The sequence below is a fragment of the Opisthocomus hoazin genome, chromosome 5 (assembly GCF_030867145.1).
Source record: "Opisthocomus hoazin isolate bOpiHoa1 chromosome 5, bOpiHoa1.hap1, whole genome shotgun sequence".
Lineage (NCBI taxonomy): Eukaryota > Metazoa > Chordata > Aves > Opisthocomiformes > Opisthocomidae > Opisthocomus > Opisthocomus hoazin.
The window spans coordinates 22776604-22799426 of NC_134418.1; the positions used below are offsets into that span (position 1 = coordinate 22776604).

General features: G+C 41.9%; 1 long non-coding RNA gene across 2 annotated transcripts; it reads left to right on the forward strand.

The window, feature by feature from the left end:
- The first annotated feature begins 4520 nt into the window (after nucleotides 1-4520).
- On the forward strand, nucleotides 4521-21466 carry LOC142361399 (uncharacterized). Of its 2 annotated transcripts, XR_012763980.1 has the most exons (4): nucleotides 4521-4587; nucleotides 10208-10490; nucleotides 10805-10863; nucleotides 21243-21466. It is a non-coding gene; the product is annotated as an uncharacterized LOC142361399 (long non-coding RNA). The 2 variants fall into 2 exon arrangements; XR_012763979.1 differs by having other exon boundaries at nucleotides 10208-10863.
- Nucleotides 21467-22823: the final 1357 nt, after the last annotated feature.

Sequence of the window (22823 nt, forward strand, 5' to 3'; positions counted from 1 at the left end):
TAAGAATTGATCAGATTTTGTAGGATTTTTCTTTAGATGTGGACTGATGAATTAAAGTGTGTAGTAAGAATAAGGAAACATGTTTCTATCTAGAAGACTACTTCTGTGTCAGCTGCCCACTTCTCCCACATCTCAGCACTTTCTGTCAATCAGTGAGCTTTATCTTTTTTCCTACAGAAACAAAGTTTGCTTTTGTTTTTGTGATTTTTTTCCAAACCCTTAGGCTTCACTTTCTCTTTAAGAGGAGAATCATGAGATATAAACTGTTTGACAAGAAAACTCCTTTACCATGACATTGGGTGTTTAAAAAGCAGTTAACTCTTGTGATGAGGTAATTGGGTATAATGTCTACAAGAACACAACCACATCATCACTCTGACATAAGCTAGAGTCTATTTACTAAACATATTGAGTATAGTGATGGATAACAATATCTAGTTAAGTGTTTTTCTCATACATGGTCATCCTGCATACCACATACTATATCCTACAGCCACAGTTCCTGCCCTTTTAGTCCAGGTTAGACTGACAGTACAGACCCAGGAGCACAGGACTGCTGGAAGTGTCCTAGTCCTGGCTGATGGCCTGGCCTCTGTGTGAAACAGTTCCACCTTGGAATCAGCCTTTGACATGATGTCTGAGGTCCACATATGGTGTGTTGATTTCACCTCCCATTGGGCAACTGTCTTCTCTATTTATGGCATTATAAACCAGAACGTCAGCACAAGCTGCTAACGGCCTTGCTAAGCCTGTAGCCTGAGGCCAAACTCTTTGACACGCTCTATATCCGATGACAAATAGCAGTTGTCACCATTTTCATCAGGCTTTCTCTCACCCACTGGTATCCAGCCTCAAATATATTACAAAAGTATGAAATCAGCGAATGACACATAACATAACAAAGTTTGTCTATTGCTTGTTTGTTTTCTCTGTTTTCTAGCTCACCGTGAACTGATCTAACCAGACTTGGTAAGTTTAGCCAATGTCTCATTTATTTGGGCAGTAATTTAGGTTAGACTGCACACCATGACAATGTTTAAAGTGAAATTTGCTACAACTTTTATAATTGTAAAATAAAATAAATTTTAAAAATGTAAAATAAAATAAATTTTTAAATTAACTTATTAAACAAGCCAGCTATTATATCAAGATTCCTGGTATTCCCTAAAAATAAGCATAAGTCTCAGCCTGAATGGAGGGGAGGTAAGAAAATGCAGCACTATTGCTCTGCATGAAACCACAGGTTTTGGCACAGAAGTGCCCCAATTATGGCCAAACTTTTGATCTTGTTTGTTTTGATAGATATCATAGAAAACAGATTTTCAAATAAAGAAGAAAATAGCTTTAAAAGAGCATAAGAGGAAGCTTAATCAGGAGAAATAAGTTGGCAAGAAGCATAAAGTGATTTTAAAATATGCAAAAATTGAAGACAGATTCTGGCAGTGGGTGCAAGATATTTCTTAGTACTTTGGTACATGATAGAGTGGTATGAACATGTTACACTGTTCTACATATTGACATAGTTTTCCAAATTCAAAGCAGCTTAATTTTCCAATAAATTGTTTCAAAGTTCCATAGATAATAAGTTGAAAAAATTGTGAGCCAGCTCAAATTTTGCAGCTACTTTATATGTCACTGTGAAAGTTTTATCTACCAAAAAAATAACTACAGCAGCCGTTATGTAACTACACCTAAAATTAAAAGCTTCAGTCACATATATGACCCATCTATTTTAGGTTTTTACCCACAGAATAGTCGACAGATCAGTTTTATTTATTTTCATAAGTCTACAGAGTAATTGAGCTTTCTTTTAACTTTCAGCTTGTTAAACTAAACATGTAGTTTGACTTCCATATTGAGGCCCATTCTTACAGCATAAATTTCTATATGTATTTGAATATTCACTCAGTTTCTTCTATAATCTCTATGAGAACTATTTCAACAATGATCTTTTGTTTCATCCTTTATTTTCAAAATATGTTTAGGTCTCTTTCCAGATCTTTGGTTCATACTTATATCTGCTTAAATTAAAAAAAAGAAAAACTACCTTTTCCAAAAAAATCTCTTTACATTACTGATTTAATAGTTGTTAAATTCTAAAGAATCTATTACAATGTTTATGAATTGTATGTGAGCAGAATTAGAAGTGATATTTAGTTCTGATGTAAAATGCAGTCTCACGTACATTACATCTCATTTCAATACCTCATTATATTTCATACAGAAAGTGTAAATATATATAAGATCCATGCATCTTTAGTATCAGTGCAAGTGGATTTTACTCCTATAATGAGATTTGCCTGTTTCCGCTTTTTGAGGGAGGCAATATTTTTCTTCCAACACTCAATAACATAAAAGAGATTCAGTCACCTTGTTGTCAAAATGTCCTGTGGCCATTGTTAGCAATAATTTAGGCTTTCTACTGTCTATCTTAGGATATTGATTTACGAATGATTTCAACATCATTTACCTCCAAGATTATTAAACATCCAGACTGTCAGAAATTCAAAAACAAACAAAAAACCCCAGGTAATCCTACCTTTGGCACGATGATGCTGCAGCTCCTGTTCAACCTATGCAGGCTCCCTAAATAAGATAGGAAAATAATTATTACACCTTAGATATGCTAAATCTTCCCCAAAGCTTTACAGTTCTCAGCTTCTCATTTTTATAATCCTTTCTTCTGGCAGTGTGTAGATTTTAAATAACTTTGTGATTTTGCTTGTATTCCCAGTAATAACTCTTCACATCCACTTTAAGTATTATGGGATTTCAGCCCTTCTTTATGTGTGACACCTCTTGCAAAAAAAGAAAAAAAATAGAGCTCTCAGAAACTTTGTTCGTTACCTTGGAGTTCTCTCCCTGCCGGCTGTAAGTATTATCTGTTACAGTGAACGATCTTAAAGTCATCCACTATAAACTCAAATGGCTTCAGACTTCTTGTAACATGAAAGCAACTTCCTGGTAGTTTGTTTGGGACAGACTGAACCCATTTATTAGAATTGATTCTGGGTTTAGCTAAAGGTATATCACAATAGCTTGTATGCACTCTACTGCATTTTCTATTTATGTGAACAAATATATAACGTGTTATGCATTTGTTGAGATACTTAGCTACTCTGCTTGCTATTGTTTAAGTTCTGCTATTATGAAGAAAGAAATCTGCAATTGGAAATCACCACCAAGAAGTTACAAACATGAAAGAGGTAGTGAGCAGACCTTCACTTCCATTGAGAGAGATACTAATTTGTTTCTTCTGCACCAGAAGTGCCACTGAGGTAAATATCAGAAGCAGAATGTTTTGTACTTTCTTTTTAAAATCAAGTATCTTCTTTTGCAAACATGTGTACAATCCATCAAGGAACAGATAAGACACAATAGATTCCCATGACTGTATTGATTTGTTTGGACTACAAATGTCAAACAAATCACTGACGAGGTTAGTGAAATTAAATAAAATATCAAATGCTGATTTTACTTAGTTTTGTGCATACAGTGTTCTTCGTCAAAAACACTATGTTGCATACCAGTGAATAGAGAAAAAAACGCTTTCAGTGAATGCACAGAGTATCGAGAATGGACAGCTGCACAGAGAAGGCAGAGAGCTGCTTAATTACTAGAAATGACTGTTGAATCCCTATCAAGGAGTCTTGAAAGCAGAATAATATACTTTTGAGTTCAAGGACAAGTAGTAACAAATTATGTCAATCTAAATACTGATCTACTTCAGCCCCTTGGCATCTCCTGTTTTACTTTGGTTTCTAAATGAAGACACAAACACCTGTTCTTGCAGCAGGTGGTATTTGTTTATTATAGCTCTTCCTGCTGAGTTTTAATTAACCTTCAGCTGCAGAATCCAGAGGAAGTAACAGTTTATAATACCAGATTTTCATGTATCAGCAATATTGGTCCAGAAAAAAATTTTCGTACTTCATTACCATCATATGTTACCAATCATGCAATTTCCTTCTCACAATCCAAGCTGCTGATTTAAGAGTGAATTCATTTATAATTCTACTGAACGAAGTTTTGAACATTGTGCCCTGATGGTAATATGCGATTATGTCTCTTATTTCAAAGTTCCAAATTTTTGGAAGAAGATTCCCAAACCTCTGCCAATTTGTACTCCTGCCTTTCCTTACTTGGAAAAGTGTTGTTCAGGGAGAATCAAGAAGCTCAAAAAAGAAGTAAAGGAACAAATTAACAATGTGTAAATCCTTCCATTCAGGTTCAATTGAAAAAAGAAAAAAGCACCCATGGGACAGGAGAAGTAGGGTAAAAACTTTCTATACAGAACTGTAAGGTAAGAATGCAGAAACAATTATATGGAGACATTACTAAGAAATTCTTCCAATATATTTAGACACATGTCCTGGGTTTGGCCAGGACAGGGTTAATTTTCACCGAATTCCAGGAAAGGGCACAGCGGGGGGGCTGACCCCACCTGGCCAAACAGAGCAGGGTATTCCATACCATGTGCTGTCATGCTGGGTTCCGGGGGGGTGGGGAGCTGGGGGGTGGGAACTCACTAGCAGCTCAGGAGGTCACAGCGGTGGTTCAGTCCGAGAGAGCGGTTCTGTTCTACAGGTTTGTTTTGTATATTCCCCTTTTCTGTATCTTTGTTGTTCCTGTTCCCTTTGCTTGCTGTTCTGTTAAACTGCCCTTATCCCGACCCACCAGTTTTCTGTCTGTTCTTTTCATTCTCCCCTGCACCCCGGCGGGGGAAGGGACGGCCACGTGACGCTTTTGTTGACGGCTGCAGCCAAAACCAGAACAACACATTTTAATGATTTGATCCTTATTAAACAGCATCTTCTATTCACGATCAGCATGGAATGTTACTTAGTTGTATTTATTTGGTGTTATTATTACAATGAAGTCATGGGCTTCAGACTGCTAGATGCTGCACAAAAACGTATTAATTTTGCTTGATATCGAAGGAACTATTCAGTAAGGCTTACAGAATTAAAAAATATTAAAAATACAGGAAGAAAAAGGTTGAAAAAAGTGAGATTTTAGAGTGTGTAATGATGGATACTTGTTTCAGTGCATCAGTTCAACTTTTAACTTTTGTTTCTGTATTTTCAATTGCAAGTGATGTTTTAAGGAAGCAGCTGAAAAAGAAAAAGAAAAAAAATGCTTAGTCTGGGCTTTTGAGAACTCCTTTTATGAGGAGAAAAGGAAGAAAGTACCCCACTTCAAAACCAGTTAGAATGAATACAAGAAAATTCTCTTGCAGATAAAATTGCATTCCTAGTCTAAGCTGGACTTCTGTGCTATCAAGCAAAGAAAGCTTCAGTGTCTTCTGTAGGAGAGAGATATGATTATACCATGTCAGGAGTTTCTACTTCTGTAACTGGCTTTTACAACTGTAAAATATCATCTCTTCAAACAGATGGCATAATCTCCTTGTAATAAAAGAAATCAGACTGACAAAAGAACATATGGTAAGAATAGCATGAGAAAGGCAGGAGACTATCATGACATTGTAAAGTTTACACGCCATGTGTATGTCATAAGCAGTAAACTCAAGCCTTGTTAAACTGTCCAGGTGAAGCTGAAAGATGAAATATCATACAATCCCTGTGATGTCTCATGGACCGTGTTTTGATATCATCTCACAGGCTAATTGATGATGTGCTTAGAAAGGCAAACACTAGCTTACTTCACATCACAGAAACATGAGATACAAAACACATTGGAAATCAGCCTATGAGATTCACCCTCATAGTCAAGGTGTATCTATACAAGTTTTCTGAATTCACATCAGAAATGCATTTGTTAAACAAGTTTTCTCTTCATTTCTCCTTACTGGGTTTGGCTTTCTGCTTTAGAATAAACAAACTAGATTCCTTCCAGATGTAACTCAACTGACAGATAGGCTCCAGAAGCAGATCTAATGATCACAGGTTGTCAGCTGCTTAAACTAGCCTGAATTAAAATCCTCTGAATTACACCCAGTGCAGACATTGGCTTTCAGCAGCAACAGAATGTCTCCTACTGCTGGAGGTAATTTAAACAAACCCAGGGCGTTGTGGGGGATAGTGTCAAAGGTCTTACAGAAGTCCAGATAGATGAAACCCATAGCTCTTCCCTTGTCCATTGACGCAGTCACTCCATCATAGAAAGCCACTAAACTGTTCAGGCAGGACTTGCCCTTGGTGAAGCGTGCTGGCTGTCTTCAATCATCTCCTTGTCCTCCATGTACCTTAGCATAGCTTCTAGGAGGATGTGTTCCATGATCTTCCCAGGCACAGAGGGGAGGCTGACAGGTCGGTAGTTCCCGGGGTCGTCCTTTCTACCCTCTTTAACAATGGGTGCAATGTTTACCATCTTGCAGTCACCAAGGACTTCACATGACTGCCATGAATTCTCAAATATTGTGGAGAGTGACTTGGCAACTACATCAGCCAGTTCCCTCAGGACTCTGGGACGCATCTCATCAAGTCCCATAGACTTCTGTATGTTCAGGATCTGCAGGTGTTCTTGAACCTGATCTTCTCTTGCAGTGGGAGGGACTTTGCTCCCCCAGTCCCTGTCCTGTGGTCCATCCACTTTATAAGTATGGGAAGAGAAGCTGCCAGTGAAGACTGAGGCAAAAAGTTGTGGAGTACCTCAGCCTTCTCCTCCTCTGTTGATATTAGGATACTGTTGTTGGATGATGTTGATACTGTTGATCCTCACTTGAAGAGATGCTCTGGCTGTATCCAAACTGTGTATTGTACTACTTCTGTTGCTATTTCATAGTTTAAGTACGTGAACGTTTTTTCTGTGTGCAAAAGTCAGAGTTTTCTCTTAGTGAGATGAAATACGTGATCAATAGGTGTCAGTAAGACAGGAGAAACCCCTCCATCATTGTTAGTGATATAAAATGGATCTCATGGGGTTCTCTCAGTACACAGCACACTTGCCAATTAAGACTAATCAGTTCCAAGAAGCAAGTCCCACCTTGAACCCTGAAGTCGTCTCTGAACTGAAGTCCCCTTATAAAATCCTCCAAGCCTTCAAAATGCTTCTCAAACATGTACTTTTCACTGCCTCCACCAATCTACTTACCACTGTAGTAGATTGCATGACATGCAGCCTATCTGTCACAGAATCACCTCCAGGAACCATTTCTATACACTTTTGTTCCACCCCTTATCCTCTGGTTCAGCCCACACAAATAGTGAAAGGACCTCTTGGCATAAGACAAGGGCACAAAGGTCTCATAGGTCAGGCTGTCCTCCAGCCTGTGCTAACTGGAGCCATTACTTGAAAACTTCTCCATAGACTAGAAGTCATAGTTTTGTTCATGGCATGTAGTAGCTGTATTTCTCCATAGGGTACCCTGACACACAGTGCTTTGTGGGAGAAGAGAGACATGGTACACATGCATGAGGAGCAGGTTATTTTGCTGTCACTCTTCTGGCTTTTCCAGACCCTGTTTTTCAGGTGTCATCTGCACTTTCACATGGCCTCGCAAAGTCTTAAGACCTAGTGCATAATCCTTTCTGTCCAAACTTGCCTTTCATAGCAGCAGGAGAGGAAGTCTGACAGGGTGAGGATGGAAAAAAGGAAGATCTTGGAGATTTCCATCTCTGTGTCTTGTTATGCCTTGGGCAGTACCCATGAGAATAAGGCTATCTTTAACAGTGGGCAGAAAGAAAATAAGGAAGAAGGCAAGGATTGTCAGAAGTCAGGATCATCTACAGTGTCAGTGGTTTAAGGATTCAGTGATTCCCCAAGTTTAAAGTTTCACTGAGGTTGTTGTAGCTATTAAGCACTGAGGCACTCCCAGAATTTTCAACTCTATTTCTGAACCCATATACTACTCACGGCCTCTATTTAGTGAAAATAATGGTAATGCAGCATGGTCTATGACAACATGGTTTTGGATATTAGCAACATGTGACTCCTACTCACTGGTCAGTTGACACACAATTCTTGTACTGAGTAATGGTACAAGAATGCTACTTATAACTTTTAACAGCCAACCAACTATTTGTTTTATGTATTGCTAAAGGTCTTTTCGGTCATCTACTTGGTCTTACTTTATGTAGCAGCCATTTTGTAGTTTTTGCCATGTATTTCTCAACTTCTTAAATTCTACTGCATCATCTTTAGAAGAGTGCTGGGCAGCTTCAGGAGAGGGTGTGTGTGCTTACAGCCCACATGTCCCAGGGAAAGGTGTGTCAGGAGAGGGTGTGTATGCACGTGTGCATACATGTAACTATGTGTGCAGGTATAATTTTGGGGATTAGTTATGAAAAAGTATTTAGAAATGTGTAGGTGATTATTAACATTTTGGAGGCGTCTAGTATTGCATTTTCTGTGTTATTGCATATTGATTCTGAAAGTGTAGTTCATTGACTGAGTTATGGATGATATGTAGTTAGCCAACAATAAACCACTTTGATTCTGATATAATAAAAACTGTGATTTTTAAGCAAGTTTTTTTCTGTGATACCTCATCAGATGAATGAATTTGCCTAAAATTCTATATTGTCGATCATTGCAATAAGTTAGGTACAGTGATCTAGAAGTTTATAGTTGTACATAATAAATAACTCTTTACAAATTGTTCCCCATTCAGATACCCACAGCATGTATTTTAATCAGTGGGGAAAAAGACATTGGAGACCAGTCCTTTTCTCTTTTACATACCAAATTTTGAGACTCTGAAATAGTGCTAAGGACATACATTTACACCGAGTAAAACATATAAAATTAAAAAAAAAAATATTCATGCAGCTGGTTTAAGATGTAGGACTAATTCAGGTTAAAATATTGAGTACATACCTAACCAGGACAGAGTTTATCATAACCTCATGTCCTAGAAGACTTCCTTCCATGATAAATGCATGAAAGTTTTCCTCCTCTTCAGATATTCTGTATATAAAAATCAGATACTGAATCTTTCACATAAGAAGTTTAGCAATAAGACTATGACAAATACAGCTTGCACATGCAGAACGGTTGTTTTAAATCATTTAAGAAGCTTATTTTCTTCTCCTACCAACCCATCCTGAGAGAAATTTAGGTCATAAATCATGGTCATTTTCTCATCATATTTTTAAAATAAAGCCTAACATTGTCCAGGAGATAAAAACAAATAAAGAAAGAACAACAAAAACAACAACATCCCCAAAACACATGCACCTGTAACACACTGAAACATATACATACATTTAATATATCTACACTTCTGCCCACAAATAAGACAGAATTTATACAGTTTTTTCAACAGCACTTTGTTTTAGAGATGTGATTAGTTTGATCTTGGCCAGCAGCCAACTGCCCACCTGGTCACTCTCTCATTCCCCCTCTTCAAGAGGACATGGGGAGAAAATAAACTGGAAAAGCTATAGGTCGACAAAAAGACAGGGAAATCACTTAGCAACTATTGTCATGGGCAAAACAGACTCAACTCAAGGAAAATGGATTTAATTTATTGTCAATAACAGAGTAGGAGGCTGAGAAAGAAAACAAAACTAAAACCACCTTCCTCTCACACCCTCTTCTTCCCAGGCTCAGCTTCACTCCTTCATTCATGGCTCTTTTATATCTCCTCCACATGGAGCGATTTAGGGGGATGGGGAATGGGGGTTACAAGCAGTTCATCACACATTGTCTCTACTGCTTCTTCCTCCTCACACTCTTCCCTTGTTCCAGCATGGGGTCCATCCCATGAGATACAGTCCTTCACTACTGTCTTCGACGTGGGTCCTTCCTATGGGCTAGAGTTTTTCAGGAACCACTCCAGCATGGGTTCTTTCCATGGGGTGCAGCCCTTCAAGAACAGACTGCTCCAGTGTTGATCCCCCGTGGACCACAGTTCCTGCCAGAAAACCTGCTCCTGCATGGGCTTCTCTCCATGGGCAGCAGCTCTGGCCAGGAGACTCCTCCTGCATTGACTCTCCATGGGGTCACAGCTTCCTTCAAGGAACATCCACATGCTCCAGTGTGGGGTCCTCTGCGGGTTGTATTGTGAATATCTGCTCGGCTGCGAACCTGCATGGGCTGCAGGGGGACAACCTGCATCCCCATCGTCTTCACCGTGGGCTGAAGGGTAATCTCTACTCTGGCTCCTGGAGCACCTGCTCCCCCTCCTTCTTCCCCTTGGTGACCTTGGTGTCTGCAGGGTCGTTTCAGATATTCTTAGTCCTCTCTCCCGTCTGCTATTGCAGAGTTTTTTTTCTATGCTTTCTTAAATTTGTTTTCACAGAGACATCACCAGTTTTGCTGATTGGCTCAGCTTTGGCTGGTGTTGGGTCCATTTTGGAGAACTGGCTCTGTGCAACACTGGGACAGCTCTTGGTCTTTTCTCATAGAAGCCACACCTTCAGCTCCCCTGTTTGCTACCAAAACTTTGTAACTTAAAACCTGTACAAGCGATATGGCAGTGTGTACCAGTATCTGACCTGAAACAAACTCTGAAAAGCCAACTTTCCAATGGAAGTGCTTGTTTACCGTTCCTGTTAATGCAGCATCAGGAGCACAGTATCATGGTATGTAGCAATTTAACCATCTTCATTTATTTTGAAGTTCTGCTGTTTGCAGAGATTTCCACTCCTATTTTGATGGTGCGGTTTCTCTGAAGTCAAGTAGCATAGTAATCATAGCAATCAAAACCTGCCTGGACAAGGTCCTGTGCAGCCTGCTCTAGATGACCCTGCTTTGACAGGGGCATTTGACCGGATGATCCACAGAGGTCCCTTCCAATCCCTACCATTCTGTGATCCTGTGATTCTGCGAAGTGTTGATGTTGTTGTTTTGTTTTGTTTTTTAAAGCTTCATTATTCTTGTTTATTATATTTCTAAGATATGAAGAACTTCAATATCCTGAGCCTTGACCGCCAGAAGTATTGGAAAGGAGAGCAGGTAAAGAATAGATGTGTGGCTCTTAATTAGACATCAAATTAGAACAAGTGCTATCAAGGACACAGTCATTTCAAGCATCCTTTGAGAGAAGAATGTCAATGATCAATACAGTTTTTCCTTTGTGAAGGGAAGGGAGAGGGTAGAAAAGACATAATTGAAATCTTATAGTTTTCCTTTGTTTAGCCATGCTTTAGTTACTCTTTTGTACTTCTTGGTGGGAAAAATAGTAATTGTTCCAGTTTAAAATATTGAAAGTAGACATATGTAAAGTGTTTTCACTAATTATGATATGCAAATAACATTTATTTAAAATCATGCATTTTTTTTTAATAAAAATATCTTCCTTGTCTGAGGTATCACCATGCTGAAAGGTTAGATCTGTACTAAGAATACTGCATAGAGACACAGAAAGCATTGTAAATTAATGTAATTCATTATTATTTAGCTTCTGCTTCTGCTTTTCATCGTAGATGAAACAGACACAGTGAAAAATTTTATGCTTTTTACTAGCTTTAAGACATAAAAAGAACCACATACAACAAAGGGTCACTTGAATGGGCATTAACAGAAACAATATTTGTCCTGGGAGTTCTTGCTTTCCAAAGCTGAAATTTATAGTTCATTTTGCTATTGAACTCGTAACATAAACCCCTGATATTGAATACTGTATATCCTCCTCAAAAAAGTTAATGATATTAGAGCTTGTCCAAAAGCCTGAGTTAGAAAATGTTGGAAACTGGGAAGGATCATGGGAAAACATCACTGAATTTGTTCTGTTAAGATCTGCTTTAGACGATTTCTGTTGATTGTTACAGAAAACATGGTACTGGGCCACAGGCACTTCAGAAATTCTTAGAACTGGTGTCTCAGTTCCTCCAAAAAATCAAATAGCTGGAGAAGTTCCAGTCTCAAATGGATCTCAGACCTAGTAAAATGTGCATATGTCTGCTTATCTGTCAAACCAAATAAATGCAAAGCATACTAGAAGACTTGGAGCTGTAGCCTTGAAAGCACCTGGAAAAATTGAGTGATTTTAATGAAAAGCTCACATCAAGGTTCTCAGTCAACGGAGTTCTGGCAATTACAACACTTCCCAAAAACACAGAAAACATGTACAGCACACAGAAGACTATGCAGCAAAGCTGTCTATTATCTGTCTAACAGACAGTAGGAGAGCTGCCTATTAGCAGGCCCTTAGCAGGTTGCTTTGTGGAAGTGTTACTTCAAAAAATTAATTGAAATGAAAATTCATTGTATGTGTGTGTGTATATGTGTATAATTGCATACATATAAAGATAAATCCATAAGATATTATATATAGCTACATATATAAAACATTATATAGATATTCTTATTTGAGTAAATACTCCTCTGGTACTAGTTCCATTTGAATCATCTTGACCAGACTCCCAACAACTTTTAAGACAAGGTCTTGAAGACACTGGCTATGTATACCGCATAGCACGCATGACGTAAGCATGTCCTCTCCAGTAAGTCAGTTCTTATAACAAAGTACTTAGAGACACACCAGACTTGAATGAAATCCAGGTCATGATGCATTGTCTTTGCCGTATTAATTAGTACCAATTCAAAGTTCTAACTTAACTTCGTTAACTTAGGAAATAATGATTCCCTTAAATGATAGTATGAGGTACTCATGATTAAATAAATCCTTAAGAAGCTGAGATCCTTTTGAAAAGGTTATAAACTATCTGAGCCCTAGTTCTACAAAAATATAAAATATGATGACTCAGAATAAGTGATATTATCAAAATGGAATCTCAAGAATTCTTGCTGAGAAGATGCCAGATCACTACATCTAGACTACTGTCCCTATTCCAAGTTCCATGAGACATCGCACTATTTAAGGGAGTCTGAAGAAATGTAGGTTTTAAAAATCACGTAACAATTGTTTAACATGCACTTTAGAAAGCATTCTGATCTATAGCAAAGTTATTTTTCTTAAACTGGATAGCATTCCAAATAGCCTTGAATATCAGATAAAGATCCAAATTTCAAATATGGGAACAGTAAAGGATCTTCGGCACATTATAACAATCCAGTCTGTTTTCCTTTATAAGCTATAGGACTTCATCTTGAATTGTTTAAGTTAGAATTTGCTTGAACAACAACCCATCTTCCAGAAAGATTTAAGTGATAGATTTATAATTAAATTACCAAAGTGGTATGCAGCTAAGACCTAAATGGCAATTTTATGAACAGTACCATTTTCCAAATCACCTTCCTCTCTCAAGCCCAAACAACTATATATCATGGTCACTTTTAGTTCAGTCTCAAGAGGAGTTTTAAATCAGTCATCCAGAGCTATCCTGTAATAATTCAGCTGCTCTATAACTGTGCACCTGAAAGACTGCTATGCACGCAAACAGTATGCTTTCATGTTTTGATTGAAAGGTAAAAGTGTCCTTTAAACTTTTGCTTTCTTACTTTCAGCCTTGCAATCTAACTTTTGCATGTGCAAGGGAACTCACTAGGTTTTCTGTGTATACCTCAGAAATCAGCTTCAAAGGTGTCTTCTGCATAGAGATGGTAAATCACTGAATGGTAAACGGAACAATGAATAACAAAGGAAACAATACTGCATAAAACTCTGTAAGTCTAAGACAATAACTATGCCATATGTCATCTCCTTAATGAGAAAGTAGGATACAGTCCTTCACACTTCTTGCCCTCGGTTTAAGCATCTACATTAACGAACATTTTCTACTTCTTTCACACCACACAAAGTTCAGAAACTTCCAGAAAGAAGCCCAGATGACTAATCTGTTTAACATGAAGCAACAGAATTTCCTACAAAGATTGGAAGAGACTCTTGGTGAGATGTGGATTGGCACAGGATATTTGATATTTCTGTAATTTTTTAGACCTTTCTAAAGATCTTGGGTGCAAAATTTTTCAGGCACGCTTAGAAAAAAGATCACATACATGCTTGAAAATGGTTGTATTTTCACACACTATGAATGAGAAAAAGATTTGGACTGAAGTACAAACCAGACCTTAATCCATGCTCAAGTAATAGAGATGTGACTAGTGTAAGATGAAGGCTCCTTGGGACCCCACAGATCTCCAAATTCTACAGAGCAAGGAAAGAAAGGACTGTTAAAGCTATGCAACCGAAAAGCTGCAGATTTATTCTGAGTTCAGAAAAAGCACCATGTAGGATCTGGTCCAGCATTTTAAGAAAATCTCTGGATTTAACACAGATTTTCACCTCAATGACAGAGGTGGAGGGACCCTTTGGCCACCTCCCCATTCCGCCACTGCATTCAACAGAAGTCTAGACTTTATATTAAGGAAAAAATATCTCCATTGTGTAAGTCATTGTTTCCTTATTCCTAATGAGTACACTGTAATCCTTACAGTGTCTACAGACACTTCAAAAATTAGAATTTTTAAGACTTGAAGCACATCACTTTAACTGAAACTATTTTTTTTGGATGGAGCATGAATACATCTATAACTGCCGAGAAGTTGAACATGAGATTCCTAAGTACTTTCTAAAGCCATCTATTAAGTGCTAAGATAATTGCAGTGAAAGTCTAGAACATACTGTCAATGGCATTGCACCAGAGAGGAACAACAACATAGCAATTTTGTTAAGAAGGATAATAGTGTTTCTCTAACAACTATGGCAACGTGCAACCAAGAAATATATATTGAAGCTCACTTGAGACTTCGCCCTGAAGAGACTGGTATCAAATTAATTAATTTTTTAAAAAATATGCATGTCCCTCTGAACTAAAGACTACAACAAAGTGTTTTTATATTTTTTATTTTCTTTAAGCACAACAAACCCATGTGATATCAGTTATCTTTCTGTGGCTTTTTTTCTATACTTCACATATGGGAAAGCATAGTGTGTGTTTAAGCCATGAATAAATTGTAATGTTTCTCCACATTGTTATATGATATTAGAGTCAGACACTTTCATATCTTTTTTTCTTAATTAACTGGAATTAGCACTTTAAATGCTTTCCATCAGGTCATTGCTGGTCCAACATATCTGAGGATACAGGTTTAAAGATGGTTGAGCGATTGCATTATCTTTCTTCAAACACAATGGACATTTCTATTAAGTGGTTTAAATATTTTCAGTTAGAACTCCATATGAAAATAAAAATACCACTTGACGTTTTTAGAGCACTGCCTGGTTGTTGATTTCAGAGTGATCCAGCAACAACAAATTTAGAATCTGAAGTTCCACAGTTGCTTACTACAACAGGTGAAATTTTTTCTAGTTGTCACACTGAAAGCCACCATAGAATCATCTCAGGGAAATCAGAAACTCTTTTATTTTAAGCACTCTCTAGCTAAGCAGTACAGCAAACATATATAGACTGTTATACATCCAAACCAGCTGTGTTCTGAGCCAGCACCAGTCCAAAAAACAGCTTGACTCCAATGAAACAATACCAAGCTGAACACTAGATGTAGGATGCATCAGCACACTTATGTATTTCCTTAAAACATTTAAAGTATCTCCCAGAAGAGAGCTGGATCACATAACCAACTGAGAGTATACCAGGCAGAAAAACAATTGTTTGAAGCTATCCACACAGACATGCTTTCTCAGATAGCAGGAAACTTAAATGCATGCTAATGATTCTAGAGGACATGCTGTCTATTCCTCCAGTGCTCCCTAATCTGAGACCAGTATAGAAATATATCTCTCCAACTTCTTACGTCCAAAGTGAGGGGAACCAGAGTGTGAACTTCGCTATACCTGAGTATACAATCCATCTACTCACAGCCAGTCCCTCTCTCTTTTTCTTTTTCTCCTTTTTTTTTTAAACTTACATTCTGTTCTTCTCCTCACAAGGTTTTCCCTCAGTTTTTATTATATTTCTATACTAGAATAAACCTGCTTTTTTCTCCCTATTTTATTCACCTTCTTCCTGGACAACTGTATCTGTTTCTACTTGATTGATGGGTGACACATGAGTCTGATACTCAGTTCCTTTATTAGCTCCTTCCTGACTACTGAGTTTGAGGGCGGTTTTAATTTAATTACAGAATTATGATTACACACTTAAATGGTATTTGAGCTTTCAGGACAGAATTGTACTGGTTAAAAAAATGAAGACTTTTTGGTTATTTTGTAGAATCATAGAATCATAGAAAGTTTTGGGTCGGAAGGGACCCCTAGAGGTCATCTAGTCCAACCCCCCCACAGCAAGCAGGGACACCGCTAACTAGATCAGGTTGCTCAGAGCCCTGTCCAACCTAGTCTTGAATGTTTCCAGGGATGGGGCCTCCACTACCTCTCTGGGCAACCCGTTCCAGTGTTTCACCACCCTCATTGTAAAGAATTTCGTCCTTATATCCAGCCTAAACCTACCCTGTTTTAGTTTAAAACCATTACCCCTCATCCTGTCACTGCTGTCTCTACTAAAAAGATTGTCCCCATCTTTCCTATGGTCTCCCTTTAAGTACTGAAAGGCTGCAATCAGGTCTCCACGCAGCCTTCTCTTCTCCAGGCTGAACAAGCCCAACTCTCTCAGCCTGTCCTCATAGGAGAGGTGCTCCAGCCCTCGGATCATTTTTGTAGCCCTCCTTTGGACCCGCTCCAACAGTTCCATGTCCTTCTTGTGCTGAGGGCTCCAGAACTGAACGCAGTACTCCAGGTGAGGTCTCACCAGAGCAGAGTAGAGGGGCAGAATCACCTCTCTCGACCTGCTGACCACGCTTCTCCTGATTCAGCCCAGGACACGGTTGGCCCTCTGGGCTGCCAGCTCACATTGCCAGCTCATGTCCAGCCTTTCGTCTATCAGCACCCTCAAGTCCCTCTCGGCAGGGCTGCTCTCGATCCTTTCATCCTCCAGCCTGTATTGGTACCGGGGATTACCCCGACCCAGGTGTAGAACCTTGCACTTGGCCTTGTTGAACCTCATGAGGTTCACACAGGCCCACCTCTCCAGCTTGTCCAGGTCCCTCTGGATGGCATCCCGTCCTTCTGCTGTCTCAACCGTACCACTCAGCTTGGTGTCATCTGCAAACTTGCTGAGGGTACACTTGATGTCGCTGTCCATGTCATTGATAAATATATTGAACAGCACCGGTCCCAGTACGGACCCCGGAGGGACTCCACTTGTCACTGGTCTCCATCTGGACACTGAGCCGTTGACCACTACCCTTTGGCTGCGACCATCCAACCAATTCCTTATCCATTGAACAGTCCACCCATCAAATCCATGACTCTCCAATTTAGAGAGAAGGATGTTGTGGGGGACCGTGTCAAAGGCTTTTCAAAAATCCAGATAGATGACATCCATAGGTTTTCCCTTGTCCACTCTTGTTGTTACACCATCATAGAAAGCCATTAGGTTGGTGAGGCAGGACTTGCCCTTGGTGAAGCCATGATGGCTGTCTCGAATCACCTCCCTGGCCTCCATGTGCCTTAGCATATCTTCTAGGAGGATGTGTTCCATGATCTTCCCAGGCAGAGGGGAGGCTGACAGGTCGGTAGTTCCCAGGGTCTTCGTTTGTACCCTTTTTGAAAAGGGGCACAATGTTTCCCTTTTTCCAGTCACTGGGGACTTCCCCTGACTGCCATGACTTTTCAAATATCATGGAGAGTGGCTTGGCAACTACGTCAGCCAGTTCTCTCAGGACTCTGGAATGCATCTTATCAGGTCCCATGGACTTCTGTATGTTTAGGTTCCTCAGGAGGTCCCAAACCCTGTCTTCACTTACAGCTGGAGGGATTTTACCCTCCCGGTCTCCTTCATGCCATCCATCGATTCAGGAGGGGTGAGGAGAGAGGCTGCCAGTGAAGACTGAGGCAAAAAAGTTATTGAGTACCTCAGCTTTCTCCTCATTTGCTGTTACCAGTTTGCCGGTCTCGCTCATGAGTGGGGGTACGCTTTCTTTGACCATCTTTTTCCAGCTGACATACCTGTAGAAGCCCTTCTTGTTATTTTTCGCATCCCTTGCCAAGTTCAGCTCCAGCTGTGCCTTGGCCTTCCTGACCCCATCCCTACACAACCGGGCAGCTTCCCTATACTCTTCCCAGGAAGTCAGTCCCTGTTTCCACTGCCTGTGCAGTTCCCTCTTCTGCCTTAGTTTGACCAGCATCTCTTGTCTTAGCCATGCTGGTCTCTTCACTTCTCTGCCTGACTTCTTACACTTGGGGACCGAGAGCTCTTGCACTTTCTGGAATACATCCTTAAAGACCTGCCAGCTCTGTTCTGTTCCCCTGTCCCTGAGGACCGTTTCCCAGGGAGTCCTTCTGACTATCTCCTTGAAGAGCTGGAAATTTTCCCTCCTAAAATTTAGGGTCCTGTCTACGCTCTTCGTTATTCCCATTTCCGTCAGTAGCGTTAGTTCCACCTGCGCGTGGTCACTGCAGCCCAGGCTGCCTCCGATCTTGACATCCCCAATGAGCTCACTCGCAATGGTGACCACCAGGTCTAGTGTTGCATCCCCTCGGGTAGGGGTGCTTATTACCTGGCTTAAGAAGTTGTCCTCAATGCATTCTAGGAACCTGCTGGATTGCCTACAGCTTGCCGTGTTGCTTTTCCAGCAGATGTCAGGGTGGTTAAAGTCCCCCAGCAGGACGAGAAACTGCAAGCTCAAAGCCTCCTGGAGTTGGAGGAAGAACGCTTCATCTATCAGCTCCTCTTGATCTGGCGGCCTGTAGTAGACACCAACCACTAGGTTCCCTTTGTTGCCTCTCTCTGATTCTAACCCATAAGCTTTCGACCCGCTCGTGGCTATTCTTCAGGGACATCTCTTCAGTCTGTAATGTTTTCTTGATGTAAAGGGCAACACCCCACCCCTCCTTCCTCACCCGTCCCTTCTGAACAGCCTTTAGCCATCAAGAGCTACATTCCACTCGTGGGATTCATCCCACCAAGTTTCCGTGATGGCAATCAGGTCGTAGCTTTCCAGCAGCACGATTGCTTCCAACTCCTCCTGTTTGTTTCCCATGCTGCGTGCGTTTGTATAGAGGCATTTCATCTGAGCTGTCGGCCTCGTTACCTTCATAGCAGAAGCACCCCTTTTTTCCCTTGAGGTGTTTCATGGGTATTTTCCTGTTGGCACCTGATACCTCAGGCACCTCCAGCTCCCTTCCGCAAGACTTCCACATTTCTGCAGTGTCCCTCGCATGCTGCTGGGCAACGGGCTGAGGGCTCCTACTAGCCCCCCATCCCTCTAACCATTGTGTATCATCCCCTAGCCTGTCGCTGGCAAGCCTGATAGGTTCCCCTTCCCCCTTCACCTCTAGTTTAAACCCCTGCCGATGAGCCCCGCGAGATCCTGGCCAAAGATCCTCTTCCCCCTTTGAGAAAGCTGGCTCCCATTTGATGCCACAAGCTTGGTGCTGTGTATGTCGTCCCATGGTCAAAGAACCCAAAATTGTGGCGGTGACACCAGTCACAGAGCCATGTGTTAATAGACAGAGTCTGCCTATGTCACTCAACGTCTCTGCCCACCACTGGAAGGAGCGATGAAAAGATAACCTGTGCTCCAGATTCCTTTACTAATCGTCCTAGGGCTTTGAATTCTTTTTTAGTTACCCTTGGGCTACTTACTGCAACTTCGTCCGCACCCACGTGGAAGAGAGGCAGAGGATAATAGTCTGAGGGTCGGACCAGTCTAGGAAGTTTCCTAGCAATGTCTTTGACCTGTGCTCCCGGGAGGCAACAGACTTCCCTGAGAGAAGGGTCTGCCCAGCATATCGGACCCTCTGTTCCCCTTAGCTGGGAGTCTCCTACAACGATGACTCATCTCTTCCTCCTTGTGGAGCTGGTAGTAATATGAGAGGGAGGTCCTTCTGATCTTTGTGCCTCCTCCGATGTGGATGAGTCAACCCCTGCACCATGCACTGTCTTGTCCTCCACATCTAGAGCCTCATACCTATTATGCAGAGGCACCTGTGGAGATGTGGTGGGCAAGGGAAGGGTTCGCCTCCTACCCCGATTGCGGACCCGCTTCCACTCACTGTTTTCCTTTGCGTCCCTTCCTTCAGCCTGATGGGGGGAGGTTACCAGTGCCCTTTGGTCCCGGGCCTTTTTTATAGGTTGTTCCTGGGTAGACTCCTGGGTTGTCAGGGCACAGCTCCACCAGTCGATCTCCTGCTCAGCCTCCCTGATGCTCCATAGCCTATCTACCTCTTCTCTTAGCTCTGCCACCAGACAGAGTAGGTAGTCCACCTGGTCACACCTTATGTAGTTATTCCCTTTGCTGTTGTCCATTTCCAGCACTAGTTGGTGGCACTCGCTACAGCCAGAGACCTGGACAGCTGCATGCTTTCCAGGGACCTCAGTCTGGGTTGAGGCTTCCTTTCTGACCAGCAGAGAAGAAGCAGCCTTCTGACGGTGGGGTGCCATGGCTGGGCTTCCTTCCTGCAGTTGAGTTTCCTGAGCTTGCCTCAGGAGCTGGGGGAGGGCCTCCGCCTTCCCTGCACACCCTGCCTGCGCGAACTGCTGCACCACGCCCTTCTGATGCACCACGCCCTGTTTGCCCACCCTGTTCGCTGTGCTCCTGGTCGCTCGCGCTCCCTAGGGTTTGCTCTTGTACTCAGGAGGGTCATGCCTCTGTCACCGCTGACTCCGCCCCTGCTGAGTCAGAGCTGCCTGCTCGTTAGAAGCTGACTTCTGCCTACTCTGGGGGGGGGCCTGGGGTGCCTTCTCCCTCCCTGCGCTTTTGACTTCGCGATTCTGCCGCTTTAGGAAAGGGTTCCCTGTTGCGGTTGTCCACTCTGGAGCCCTTCGCTCGGTGGCTTCGCTGAAATGGCATGTATGGAGATTGAAAGATACTTCATTCATTAATAAAAGGAAATAAAATAAATGCTATGTCAAATAAGGTATAGAAACCTATCACCATGATGAAGGTGACAGTACACTTTTGGTATGCATCTGAATTGTCATTAAAGACCAGTAAAGGATGATCATGTAATGTTTTCTAGCTGGGTTAGTGTATAAAAAAACTCAGAAAACATTGAGCCAAACATTGCAGTTAACAGGAAAACACAACATGAGGCTAGAAGATAGAATTATATTTAGAGGAGCTCTGTATAAATCCTAGGAGAAGATAACCTATTTATATTAGGAGTGATATGACAAACTTCAGAAAATCAAAGAACATAAGTGTAGAAAACCGCTACGAACTGGTTTTGTCTCGACATTGCCATTGTCGTCTCTTCCTGGCCTCTGAAAAAAGCACCACAATGACCTGCAGGAAAGCGCTTGCGCACAGAGTAGCGCGTGGATGGGCAAGAGTGGACTTGTCTAAGTGGGCAGCATGCATGGCACGAACTGCATGTACGCGGACATGCTCTGCGCATGTGCAATGCCCCTATAAAAGGGCAGCACATGCTCTTCGGAGCTCTCTCTATCTTCCTCTCCTTTTCGCAGCCTTGCTGCTGGCCTCCATCCTCGCCGGGGCCTCCACGCCTGCACAGAGACTGAGCCGACCGGACATCGCTGGACATCGTCAGATCTGTGGTGGTGGTAACTGATCCCATCCCCCCACACTTCTTTACCTCGCCCGCTGGGGTTTTTCTGACTTTACCCTTTTTTATTTTTCTGTCTCATCTTTTCCTCCCCCCGCTGCCATCCCCGCCCGCCCTCCGATTCCCAGTTCACCGAAATAAAGTTTACAAGGTTGCTTGACATACGACTGCGTTTGTGTCCTGGGTTTGGTCAGAACAGGGTTAATTTCCACCAGAATCCAGGAAGGGGCACAGCCAGGCGGGCTGACCCAACCCCAACCTGGCCAAACAGAGCTGGGTATTCCATACCATGTGCCATCATGCTGGGTTCCGGTGGGGGGGAGTGGCGCAGAAGGAGCTCACTCGCGGCTCGGGACCTCGTGGTGGCAGTCGTGAAGGGCGGCTCTCTGGGTTGTGCGGTTTGTGTTGTGTTTTCTCCTTATCTGTATCGTTGTTGTTACTGTTCCCTTTGTCTGCTGTTCTGTTAAACTGCCCTTATCCCGACCCACTGGTTTCTGCCTGTTTCTTTCCATTTTCCTCCGCACCCCGGCAGGGGGAGGGGCGGATGCATGGTGCTTTTGATGCCGGCTGCAGCCAAACCATAACATTAAATTTGGCGCCCAAGCGTGGGGCGGGGAGAAAGGCAGGGCTGAGCAGCATGTGTTAAAACAGCTTTCCTAGATTTTGTTAAAATTTATCATAAGCATTTACCGTGTTACTTAAACAGTCGCCGGTAAAAATGTTTCTGACTTTGATCAGACGGCTCTGGTATTTCAAACCTTACTTGCAGTATGTATTCACTGCTGTGCTGTTCATTACCTCGGGGAAAAGGATCAGGATGACGATTTTGCTGTACTGTACGATATCAACTTAGGACATGATAACATCACTGTGCATGAAATTAGTCTTGTGTTCGCATGCAGCACTGCGATCATTTCCATACCTTGGATCCTATGTCTAAGAATTTGTTAATAATTGAACCCAGCCTGTGGGGAAAACTGAAGGGGATACCTTTCACCCCCTTTGTCTCCTTCAGGAGAGTTCTAACAGCTTTTTAGAATTTTGAGTACCTGTGGGATGCTCAGGCCAGCACTCTCCTATTGTTATGCCTTCTGAAAGGGTTTCAGGTTTTGTTTAGGGTTAATCAAGCAGTTAAGAACATCCTTCAGAGAACTGCCCCAGGGCTGGATAGCTGTGAGTGGCTGGGTGTGTGGGACAGCATGGGCAAGTACCTAGGGCAGTGGACACCCCCAGTGTTTTTTAAACTCACCCCTGAACAAGTGCAGGATCCGGACAAACTAGTAAAATATCTGCAAAAAGTGTGCTGCCACCCTGGGAACTCCAGAGAGACATAAATCACTGCAATGTGCTGGGGTGTGGCCCACGTCTACCTAGCCATGATCAACACTGTTCAGTGCCCTAAAGGGGAAAGGGGGGAAAACGAAGCGGCAGGCACTGTGGCTGGTGCTGCCCCCCCAGCCGGCCCTGCAGCCCCTCCAGCCCA